The sequence below is a fragment of the Lissotriton helveticus genome, chromosome 1_1, assembly GCF_964261635.1.
Source record: "Lissotriton helveticus chromosome 1_1, aLisHel1.1, whole genome shotgun sequence".
Taxonomy (NCBI): Eukaryota; Metazoa; Chordata; class Amphibia; order Caudata; family Salamandridae; genus Lissotriton; species Lissotriton helveticus.
The window spans coordinates 58,384,680-58,396,991 of record NC_136057.1 but is presented as its reverse complement, the minus strand read 5'-3'; positions in this window follow the sequence as shown (position 1 = coordinate 58,396,991).

Genomic DNA, 12,312 nt, shown 5'->3' with positions numbered 1-12,312 from the left:
CAAGCTATCCTAGGGGTAGCATGGACTAAGCAGCCTAAAGGCTTAACTTAAGAGGTCGTGTTAAGCGAGCTGTTTTACCACATACAATCCTGTAATATCAAATGAAAGGACACCACACAAGTATATATTATAAAAATATATGTATTTATTACTAAAAACAATCCCCAGTATTCTTTATGAATAAAGGGGCACAAGCGTTAAATCAAAAGCACTGTTTAAACATACAAGTTGCACAATTATGGATGAGGGCAGGGGGCCACTCAAACCATATACTAAACAAGTGGTATAAGAGATGCCACTCGAGCAGTGGTTAGGCCTAGGGCCTAGGGAATCGCTGGGAGCAGTCAGGACAAGCAATGCTGAAGTCGGGAATGGCCCTCGGGATTCGGGAGCTGTGCGGAAAGCGCACGCATGCACCAATGTTAACCAATGGTGCGTAAAAAGTGTAAAGTTAGAGTTTAAGGACACTTCCGCTGAACCTAGATGAACAAAACTTAAGACACAGACCCTAGAAATGTGCACCAGTGTGGGAACACCGGCGGAGCAAAGTTACCTCACCCACAGGAAGTGGGTGCACAGGGTCGAAGTGGCGTCGGGTTTTGACACGCAGGCTCTTGGTGCTTGAAGCTGAAAGGGCTGCAGGCGGGTTGAAGATGAAGTGTCCGGTGGAGTCCAACGGTGGACTCAAGTCGAAGGGTACCTGAAAGCAGAGGGGACAGAGTCTGGGTCACTCAGCAGTGACCAAGGTGGAACCAGGACGGAACCAGGCAATGTCGGGCGCAATCAGGTGGTCGTCGAGGAGCTTCTCTCCGCTGTCACGTGGGCTCTGGGGCATCTGCGACGTCCAGGAGCAGGTCACGATCTGTCCCACGCAGGCTCTCACCGTCTGCGCTGTCGGCTTCAAGTTTGGACCAAACAACACTTGGCAAGAGCAATCCACGCGGAACCGGGAGATTGCTTCTCACTCTAACCAGGAAGGTCAGAGTGGGGGCTCCTTTTCAGGGGAGCTGGTGTGGATCTGGAGCAACCAGATTTACGAGTCTTCTTCGTAGTTTCGTCGGCACAGGGACCACTAGCCGGCTGGCAAGTGACCGGGCCAACGCGTTGAGCCAAATGGAGCAGAAGGGCCCCACGCAGCACTCGTCGAGTGTGGAGGGCTGAACTTCGGCTCAAGAGTAGCTCAGGGTGGGGGCTTCTCAAACCCCGGTGCACATCTTCGAGGGTCACTCGTGGGCTGCACGGTCAGCGTCTCGTGGTCAATTCAAGATGGCGTGCCCCACGCTTCCGGTCGCCTCCACGGGTCTCAGCTTTGCAGGGACTGTGGATCGGGCTGTTGGAAGGCAGGCAAGCTTGATCTCGTCGATCTCAGTCGCTCGAGTTCCGGCGGGAACTACAACTAAGTAGACGTCGAGGGCTGGATGGTGCCTGCTGCTGCAGGGTGGTCACTCCTTGACCACAAGGGAGATTCTTCGGGCTTCCACGTTGAGATGGAGGTCCAAGGGTCCAGAGTTTCGTTTCTAATGTTTCTTCCAGGAAATCTGATGTGCATTGGCACTGCTCCCACTCTTATTCGAATCTGGGGGGCGTGATTACCTGCTAGTTCCCCCCCTATGGGTGGGACCCAGGAAGTGGGTGGATACACCCCCTTCCTTTGATCCAGGCCGCCCTGGCACGAGGGCTGGAGTGCCCCAGAACCGGTTTGGCCGGATTATGCAAGGGGCAGCCTTGTGCGCCCCAAGCAGTGTCTGGTTTCTTTCAAACCTCCCTGCTACAATCCACTATCTCCTGTCTGGAGGGCGGTGACACCCTCCTGTGACAGGAAACCCTTTGTCCAGGCCCCATTTGGCTGAGTTTCGGTCAGCTGCAGGGGTCCAGACATTTGTCTGTGGCAGAGGCATCCATTTTGTGGATCTAAGGTCTTTGGAGAAATTAACCGCATTTAAGTAAAGCAACATGTCTTACCCCTCTAGAGGGGTGGAATGCTATCCCCGTCGCCAGAACTGGCGAGGGGATAGTATTCCAAATCGTATGACACCTTACACGACATGTTTTGATAAAGCCAAACCAAAGTTGCTATATAACCGCGAGGATTATAAGGCACTTAAGAGTATATGGTATGGCATTATCCTGAAACAGCTTAGGGAGTTGTTCCCGACAGCTGCAGACAGGCTCAGCTCATGCTAGAGCTCCATCTCACATGAAACCACGCACTCTGCCTCCAGGATTGATGAGGCCTTCCATAGGAGTGGCTCACAGGTTAATATGTGTCCAGATATAGGTTTAGATATAGGTATACTATATCTAAGCAAGGGGTGATTACACCACCTTACCCCAGCTGAGTGATCAGCCAGTTGTGTCAATTTAAGAACCAGCCAGGGGTGGCAAAAGATATGCTGCAGCCCCTGGTAGGCCTTGGTGGCCCCTATGCCCTGGGCACCTATAGTGCATTATACAGGGGCTGACAAGGAGTCCATTTCCAATTGTGGTATGTACCTAGGGTACATGGAATCCATTTTACAGAGAGAGCAGATGGCCTGGGGCCCTGATTAGCAGGGAACCAGGTCAACTAAGTCAAAAAACCAGCTAAACACAGGCAAAAATTCGGGGTAACCATAGTCAGGTAGCCACCTTCCTACATAACCCCCCCCCCAAACGAAAGGAGATAAGGCTATCCTTGGCCAGGTAAGCCTATATTGCCTGAGTGGCCATATAAGGAAGTACCTGCACTAGCATGGGTACCCCCTGTCTCATGGTCCACTAAGCAGTCCCTCACCCTTGGGGTATTAGAGGGTCTCCACCATAGGGAATCACTACCTTGGGTGTGTTTATGCAAAGTTAAAGGCTGGTTTGGATATGGAGTATTGAAGTGAGGCTCTACTAATTTAGGGCTTAGCTTCCTCCAATTATCTTCCACCATGTGTGCCTTTCTTTCTTTAACTGAGTTGCACTGTGCTCTCAGGGTCAACCTCTGGCTACCTAAAGCTGGAGGCTGGGTCCCTCTGTTTGGCTTGCTGGAGGGACAGTTCAGGTTTGGGCCCTTGGGGTCCCAGGTTTGGCTGTGCCCAACAGAATCCATCTGGGGGAGGTCCCTAACTGTTTTTAAGGGGGCTCCCTCAGGAGTTTGTAAAGTTTTCACCTCACTAGGGCTACTAGTTTTGGTGCCCCTAATCTGTTGATGGGGGTGCTTTATTTGACAGGGGGCCCTCTGGGTCTCACTGTCCTTCTTGTCCTCTGCAGCCCTGGGCTGGCTAAGGCAAGGTAGAGAGGGGCAGGTTACCTGCTCCAGACTGGGTCCCACCTGAGAAGGGTCCACTGACATCAGAGGTTCTGTCAGGCTAGGCCCAACCACCTCTGGGGCAGTTCCTTCATCAGGGGTAAGATCAGTTCCCTGAGGAGGCTGATCCTGTCCTAAAGTCTGGTGAGGGGGAGATTTCTCTTCCTCCTCCATGCTCTCAGTTTGTGTGGAGTTATCCATCATTTCAGGTTTCACAACACACATATCAGTTTGAGTTTGGGCTGTGGCCATCACAGCCCCACCAACCTTTTCAGGAGGAGACTCAGTTTGGGTTTCTGCTGTTATCATAACAGCTTTGCTATTCTGTTCAGGAAGAGCTTTTGTTAAAGATGGGGCAGAGAGTATCTCAGCCCTACCAACCTTTACAGGAAGGACATCTTGGATTGGGGCTGTAGCCATTACAGCCCCACTAACCTTTCCATTGGAATTTACCATTCTAGAATGGATTTCCTGTTCAACCTCAGCCCAGGCTGAGATCTCCAAATCATTACCAAGTAGGCAGTCTACAGGCAAGTTTGATGACACTGCCACTCTCTTTGGGCCAATGACACCTCCCCAGCTGAGACTTACTACTGCCATGGGATGATTTGTTTTGATGCCATCAATGTTTGTCACCTGGTATGTGGCACCAGGCAAAAGTTGCTTAGAGGGGACTATACAGTCAGCCACCATGGTGATGCTAGCCCCTGTGTCTCTAAAAGCTTCAACTTTCAAACCATTGATGATGGGTTCTTGTCTATACTTGCTCAAAGTATTTGGGCAATCAGAGAAGTTGGCAAACCCCCTGCCAGTCTCATAAACAAGATCATTTGGGGATGGGGACCTGGATAGGCCAGGGTCCTCCTGGGCTCCAAAAGTAAACCCACCCAGATTCCTGGGTGTGCTCCCACTTCCTGGCGACTTACTGCTGACAGTAACAGGAGGTGTTGGAGCTGGCTTTGGAGGTATATTTTCTTTATTGTTATTCTTGGGACAACAGTTGTCTGTTTTGTAATGCCCAACCTGTTTACAGGCATAACAATAAGGCTTTTTCTCAGTTGAAGAAGTGTCTTGGGACCCACCCCCCTCTTTGGAGTTTTGGGGCCCTGGGGAAGTCTTTTCTTTATTTTTATCCCCACCCTTATCTTGAGGCTTGGTAGACTCCTTCTTCTGGTTACTCTCCTGATTCTTAGGCCTAATCCTGGTTCTGACCCACTTGTCTGCCTTCTTTCCCAATTCTTGGGGAGAGGTCAGATCAGAGTCCACCAGGTGCTGGTGTAAGAGCTGGTTCTGACAATTACTTAGGATCTGCTCCCTCATAATCAAATTATACAATCCTGTAAAGTCATGTACTTTGCTGCCATGTAGCCAACCCTCCAGAGCCTTAGTTGCACAATCAACAAAATCAGTCCAGTCCTGAGTCTGTGTCTTCTGGGTGTCTCTGAACGTCATCCTGTACTGTTCAGTGGTTAAGCCAAACCCATCTATCAGAACACTCTTCAGGACTTTGTAATTGTTTGCATCCTCATGTCTGACAGTGAGGAGCTTATCTCTCCCTTTCTCTGAAAAGGAGTACCATAAGATTGCTGCCCACTGTTCCTCAGGAACCTGCTGTACCATGCAGGCTCTCTCAAGAGCAGTTATCCACTTGTGGATGTCATCCCCTTCCTTGTAGGGGGGCACAATCTTTGTCAGGTGTCTACTATCATAGGACCTGGGTTTCTCTTTAGGAATATTGCTGCCACCAGTGGCATCTAAGCCACACAATTTTTGCTCTCTTGCCAAGGCAAGTCTAGCTTGAGCTAAGGTAAGTTTAGCTTGAGTCAGGGCTACCTCCTCCCTCTCTATTTGGAGTTTGACAGCCCTCATTCTAGCCCTATGCTCAGTTTTCTGAGAAGCAGTCATGCCTCTCTGTGATTCTCTGGAGGCACTAGAAATATGAGAGTCCCCTGAGGGAGATCTCACTCTTCTGTTACCTGGGAGAATAACATGATGGGATCTGGGGAGGTGCTGGCCCTCTCCATTCCCCAGTAGGTCTAAGTTGGCCTGGTTAAGCCTGGCAACTTGGACCTGGCTACCCCTCTGATCCTGTTCTAGTGGGTCCTCAACTTCTGAGTCCTCCTCCTCCTCTTCTTCTTCCTCGTCTTCCTCCTGAGGGGGATCAGTTACAGGGGGGTTCCCTCCATTTCCTGTCTCTAGGGGAGCTTCCTTTGCCCTTTCTAAGTCATCCTGCTCTAGGATGTCTATCAGGATTTGGCAGGTGGGACTTCTGCCCCTTTTTAACCCTCTTGAGATGCACAAGGCAACCAAGTCCTTTCGGGTTAACTTGTCATAGCTGGAAGTTGCCTTGGTAAGGTCAACTGTCGCAGGATCAGACCCTGAGGCCCTACCTGTGTCAGACATGACTACTAGTGAGGTGTAAGTGGTGCACTTACCTACACTAAATGTTTTCCTACTGTACCTTGCTAGTGAGTTGTAGTCAGGGTGTGCTAATCCCTTTAATCTACAACTACTAAGTTCAGTAGAACTTAATATGCTAAGCTTTTGATTTATATGTACCTAGAGGTACTTGATGTGATCTTTCAATTTGATACAAAGATTGCAATGGTAAAACAACAGCAAGCTCAAATCCGCACCGCTGCTCACCAATGTGAGAAGTTGGCCTGATAGGTGATGTTTCCAATTCTGGAACCACCTATTATCAGACCAAACAATCCCTTATGGTGTCTGGTTGTAAGTCAACCTTATTAGACAAGCTATCCTAGGGGTAGCATGGACTAAGCAGCCTAAAGGCTTAACTTAAGAGGTCGTGTTAAGCGAGCTGTTTTACCACATACAATCCTGTAATATCAAATGAAAGGATACCACACAAGTATATATTATAAAAATATATGTATTTATTACTAAAAACAATCCCCAGTATTCTTTATGAATAAAGGGGCACAAGCGTTAAATCAAAAGCACTGTTTAAACATACAAGTTGCACAATTATGGATGAGGGCAGGGGGCCACTCAAACCATATACTAAACAAGTGGTATAAGAGATGCCACTCGAGCAGTGGTTAGGCCTAGGGCCTAGGGAATCGCTGGGAGCAGTCAGGACAAGCAATGCTGAAGTCGGGAATGGCCCTCGGGATTCGGGAGCTGTGCGGAAAGCGCACGCATGCACCAATGTTAACCAATGGTGCGTAAAAAGTGTAAAGTTAGAGTTTAAGGACACTTCCGCTGAACCTAGATGAACAAAACTTAAGACACAGACCCTAGAAATGTGCACCAGTGTGGGAACACCGGCGGAGCATAGTTACCTCACCCACAGGAAGTGGGTGCACAGGGTCGAAGTGGCGTCGGGTTTTGACACGCAGGCTCTTGGTGCTTGAAGCTGAAAGGGCTGCAGGCGGGTTGAAGATGAAGTGTCCGGTGGAGTCCAAGGGTGGACTCAAGTCGAAGGGTACCTGAAAGCAGAGGGGACAGAGTGTGGGTCACTCAGCAGTGACCAGGGTGGAACCAGGACGGAACCAGGCAATGTCGGGCGCAATCAGGTGGTCGTCGAGGAGCTTCTCTCCGCTGTCACGTGGGCTCTGGGGCATCTGCGACGTCCAGGAGCAGGTCACGATCTGTCCCACGCAGGCTCTCACCGTCGGCGCTGTCGGCTTCAAGTTTGGAGCAAACAACACTTGGCAAGAGCAATCCACGCGGAACCGGGAGATTGCTTCTCACTCTAACCAGGAAGGTCAGAGTGGGGGCTCCTTTTCAGGGGAGCTGGTGTGGATCTGGAGCAACCAGATTTACGAGTCTTCTTCGTAGTTTCGTCGGCACAGGGACCACTAGCCGGCTGGCAAGTGACCGGGCCAACGCGTTGAGCCAAATGGAGCAGAAGGGCCCCACGCAGCACTCGTCGAGTGTGGAGGGCTGAACTTCGGCTCAAGAGTAGCTCAGGGTGGGGGCTTCTCAAACCCCGGTGCACAGCTTCGAGGGTCACTCGTGGGCTGCACGGTCAGCGTCTCGTGGTCAATTCAAGATGGCGTGCCCCACGTTTCCGGTCGCCTCCACGGGTCTCAGCTTTGCAGGGACTGTGGATCGGGCTGTTGGAAGGCAGGCAAGCTTGATCTCGTCGATCTCAGTCGCTCGAGTTCCGGCGGGAACTGCAACTAAGTAGACGTCGAGGGCTGGATGGTGCCTGCTGCTGCAGGGTGGTCACTCCTTGACCACAAGGGAGATTCTTCGGGCTTCCACGTTGAGATGGAGGTCCAAGGGTCCAGAGTTTCATTTCTAATGTTTCTTCCAGGAAATCTGATGTGCATTGGCACTGCTCCCACTCTTATTCGAATCTGGGGGGCGTGATTACCTGCTAGGTCCCCCCCTATGGGTGGGGCCCAGGAAGTGGGTGGATACACCCCCTTCCTTTGATCCAGGCCGCCCTGGCACGAGGGCTGGAGTGCCCCAGAACCGGTTTGGCCGGATTATGCAAGGGGCAGCCTTGTGCGCCCCAAGCAGTGTCTGGTTTCTTTCAAACCTCCCTGCTACAATCCACTATCTCCTGTCTGGAGTGCGGTGACACCCTCCTGTGACAGGAAACCCTTTGTCCAGGCCCCATTTGGCTGAGTTTCGGTCAGCTGCAGGGGTCCAGACATTTGTCTGTGGCAGAGGCATCCATTTTGTGGATCTAAGGTCTTTGGAGAAATTAACCACATTTAAGTAAAGCAACATGTCTTACCCCTCTAGAGGGGTGGAATGCTATCCCCGTCGCCAGAACTGGCGAGGGGATAGTATTCCAAATCGTATGACACCTTACACGACATGTTTTGATAAAGCCAAACCAAAGTTGCTATATAACCGCGAGGATTATAAGGCACTTAAGAGTATATGGTATGGCATTATCCTGAAACAGCTTAGGGAGTTGTTCCCGACAGCTGCAGACAGGCTCAGCTCATGCTAGAGCTCCATCTCACATGAAACCATGCACTCTGCCTCCAGGATTGATGAGGCCTTCCATAGGAGTGGCTCACAGGTTAATATGTGTCCAGATATAGGTTTAGATATAGGTATACTATATCTAAGCAAGGGGTGATTACACCACCTTACCCCAGCTGAGTGATCAGCCAGTTGTGTCAATTTAAGAACCAGCCAGGGGTGGCAAAAGATATGCTGCAGCCCCTGGTAGGCCTTGGTGGCCCCTATGCCCTGGGCACCTATAGTGCATTATACAGGGGCTGACAAGGAGTCCATTTCCAATTGTGGAATGTACCTAGGGTACATGGAATCCATTTTACAGAGAGAGCAGATGGCCTGGGGCCCTGATTAGCAGGGAACCAGGTCAACTAAGTCAAAAAACCAGCTAAACACAGGCAAAAATTCGGGGTAACCATAGTCAGGTAGCCACCTTCCTACACGGGCCATGCCCGCTTTCACTTTTGCAGCAGCCAGCCTGGCCCGCGGCTCTTTCCTGGACTTGGAGCTGGTTCTGTAGCCTCTGGAGACGGGCAGGAGTCGCGGCTGCACGCGGGCAGGATCAGGCTGCACTACTGCAACACTTTGTCCGGATCTCTCTTGTTTTCTTTCCCTGGATCCGGCTGGGGGCTCGGGCTAGCCGTGCATGCCGGTGCCCGGGTTGCGTGCAATGGTAAGCCATGGCATAAAAGTGACTGTGCTTCGGGAGGACCTGGGTGGTGGTGCCCTGCGGGGATGGTAACCTACAGGTCTTCAGCCTCATCCAGCAGGCGGTGACCCACTACAGGAAGGCCTTTGCGAAGGGGAGTCCGGGAGCGCTGGGGAGTACAACATGGCGCTGCCCGGGGGTAGGTGAGGGAGAGGGCCGGCAGATCACTTCGGGGAGGGCAGCGAAGCCCCAGGACATGCTCTCTGCTACTGTCCTTGTATTCAAGGAGAGGCAGGGGCGCTTGGAAGCCCCCACAATGTTTACTTTATGATAGAGGTCAACGAAAACACACAATAAAAGGTCAATACTGATAAGACTTTAGAATAACGTTAATTTATTTTTCCCTTAGAGCACATATGCAACGAGATACAGGATCCCCGTAATATTTATAAATTTATGCTTTGAATATACACGTGCACTTTATGTGCCAGTTAATCTGCCCACACTGGCAAGCAGTGGGTTATCGGAGACAAGAAGTAAGCAAAGTTGCTGAAAACCTACAAAATTGCTTGCTTGTTGGTATTCACAAATGTTTGCAAGAAACATTCCCACCTTCTATATGACAGTAGAAATACGTGCACGGTGGCTGCCAATTCATGGTTGCAGTGTTAAAAAGTTAACATACTAACTGCGATCATGAGTGTAATGGGGCAGTGTCAAAGGCATGGCTACAAACATCACAACATCCTGTAAATATTGTGTAGACCTCTCATCTACAGGTAACTGGAGATGAAATATTTCTTCCAACTACACACTTGAAGATCATATCTTATGTGACTTCTAAAGAATAGATGGTTGACATTCAAAGGGCATATTTTAGGTGATTGCTAAAGAATAGATTGTTGATGTTGAAAGGCATCCTCAATATGGGTGAAGGTAGTAATTTCCGTTCACCTGTGACATAGTGGTAAGGCAAACATCTCTGCTCTTTGTGCGTAGCCCAACTAATCTGTCTCTCTATGATTGGAGCCTGTGGCCGATATGCAGGGGCGATGGAATTATGTGGCAGGAGAGCACCAAACTATGCAGAGGTGTTGAGTAAATTATGCATCAAGAAAAGGCGAATTATGGGGCATAATTATTTGCTCATTTTTAGTTGGAGCGTGGGCAGCGCAGGCGCTTCTCTGCGGCATGCTGTATTGGTGCATGGAATTGAAGCCCTGCCCTTATTTGTCATTAGCTTGTGTTATTGCCCTCCATAAATGCTGGCTTATGATTCGTTAATAGGCTTGTTAATCCCTCCTTAGTACGACCTGGTCTTCATTTGTAACCTCCCAGGAGAACTTGCCCTTTTACTTCAGTTGTTACACGGTATGTCTTTTTTTAGTCTGTAAGCACTATTTTCTTTAATGAGTTCCTCCAACTGCAAGCACCACATGCTTTCCTGCAAAATTCAGCATGCCATACGCGCTTTAACCATCCGAGTAGCCCAGATAATGGCGGACGCTGCTTTGAATAGGTCTCGCATTTACAAGAGTTTGAGCTATTGGCATCATAAATGACAATGTCTTTTATTTATCTGTTAATAAGCAAAATAAATAAATAAAAGGTATTGTCATTTACGATACCAATAGCTTAAACTCTAGCGAATGTGAGACCTATTGCATTGCAAATGCTTGTTTTTATTTGGGATTGCCTTTCAATCGACAAGCTAACTGGGAGTTCTTGATGGAGTTGACGGTACAACAAACTAACAGAACATTGGAAGCAATTTTTCACTTCGCGGCACAGTTAGATCATAGGTCAGTGAGGGAAATGATCACTTTATATAAAGCAACGTGTCTTTCAATAGCCTCGTATGGGGCCGGTGTTTGGGGGATGTGTGGTAGCTCTAGACTCCAAACAGCAGAGAGCATTATTCTCCGAAGACTCTTGATGATGCCACAGGGCGCACCAATTTTATTCTGTCACCATGGAGTGTGCTTACATTTTGTGTGGCATATCCTGGGTCTGGCCACACTGTTAATATGGTTAAAAATTTAGCAAACTCCGGCGCTAGGATTCTCTAAATGCATTCTTCAGAAATGCCTGACCCTGGATAATTCTGGTTATTCCTTAACTAGGGAATTTGAAGCACTCTTCTAGTAGGCTGGGAGCTTTACAGCTTTTTAATAACCCCAACCAATTTGCCCGCTCAGCTAGAGATCAGATAAATCTGCCATTTTATGACTATGCGCAACAGCAAGCCGCTCAGCTTTCCTCTTTGGCAAATTACCTTGTTTTAACATCTGGCAACGAGCTGGAATTGTACTTCTCTTGTATTGAAAGGCCCAACATAAGTTTTATTTGAGCAGGCTTTGATTGTGGTCCCTGCATTTTTTCTTTGCTTTCCCACATCAAGGGGCTTGGTTTGAGAACCTTCCTCCTGCCCTTAGTTACGCCAACGTTTCAAAAAGACAAGGGAACCCGCAAGGTAGGAAGGACCCTGGGTATCAGCTAATTATTGAGAACAGTGGGTCCTTCAATAAATTATACTAACAAAGAATAAATATAGACCAGAATCAGTGCTATATTGGTTCATTCATGTCCAGCCGGACATGGTATGATTTAATAGATACAAACAATCAGTGCTAAAGTTCGAGACAGAGCGTCATAGAGTGGGACACAATCCTGTATCCTTTAAGGTTCAAAACAAAGAGACAATAACACTTACACAAAACATTTTCAGGCACGAAAAAGAGCTTATCGCCAATACATGAATCATGAGGGCAAGCTTTGTAAAGACGTAGACAAAAATGCACAAGTTTTAACGAATGTGTTTAACATGCGTTCAGTCTAAAAGAGTCAACAACGTTTCGATCTATAACGAGGTACATAGATCATCATCAAGACGGAAATTTACAAACGCCTGAAAATTAACAATGCCTTGAGGGGGAGTATGAGGGCTGATGTCGCCAAGGTCTAGGGATTGCTATAAGGAAACCGCTCGGTCACTACACAATGATTGAGGATTAATAGGATTCCAATTGGTCATGACTGCATGAGTTGGACGGGTCGGGGGTTGAGATGAGCCGGCTACGAGGGAATCGTGAGATGGGCACCGGACCGCTAATGCCCGGATTGGCAGGTTGAGGAGCGGAAGGTCTGCTGCCTGGATCGGCAAAGCACATCGCCCTTTCTGCTTTTCTGAGCACTTTATAAATCAGTGAGAACCCGTTTGTTTATTTCCTCATAGTTTTAATTCTTTTCAGGGAGGTTTTTAGATTTCTGCAGCACCTCGACGCACCTGAGATTTGCTTTGCTGAGATCAGTTTCATTAGAGGGTCACTTATAATTAGGAAAAGATACTGCTAATGGTTGGGCTTTGGTCTTGGTCGTGGGATTTAAGTTATCGACATTTTATTCCATGTTTATATTTGTTGAGATCTTGAATGTGTTTACG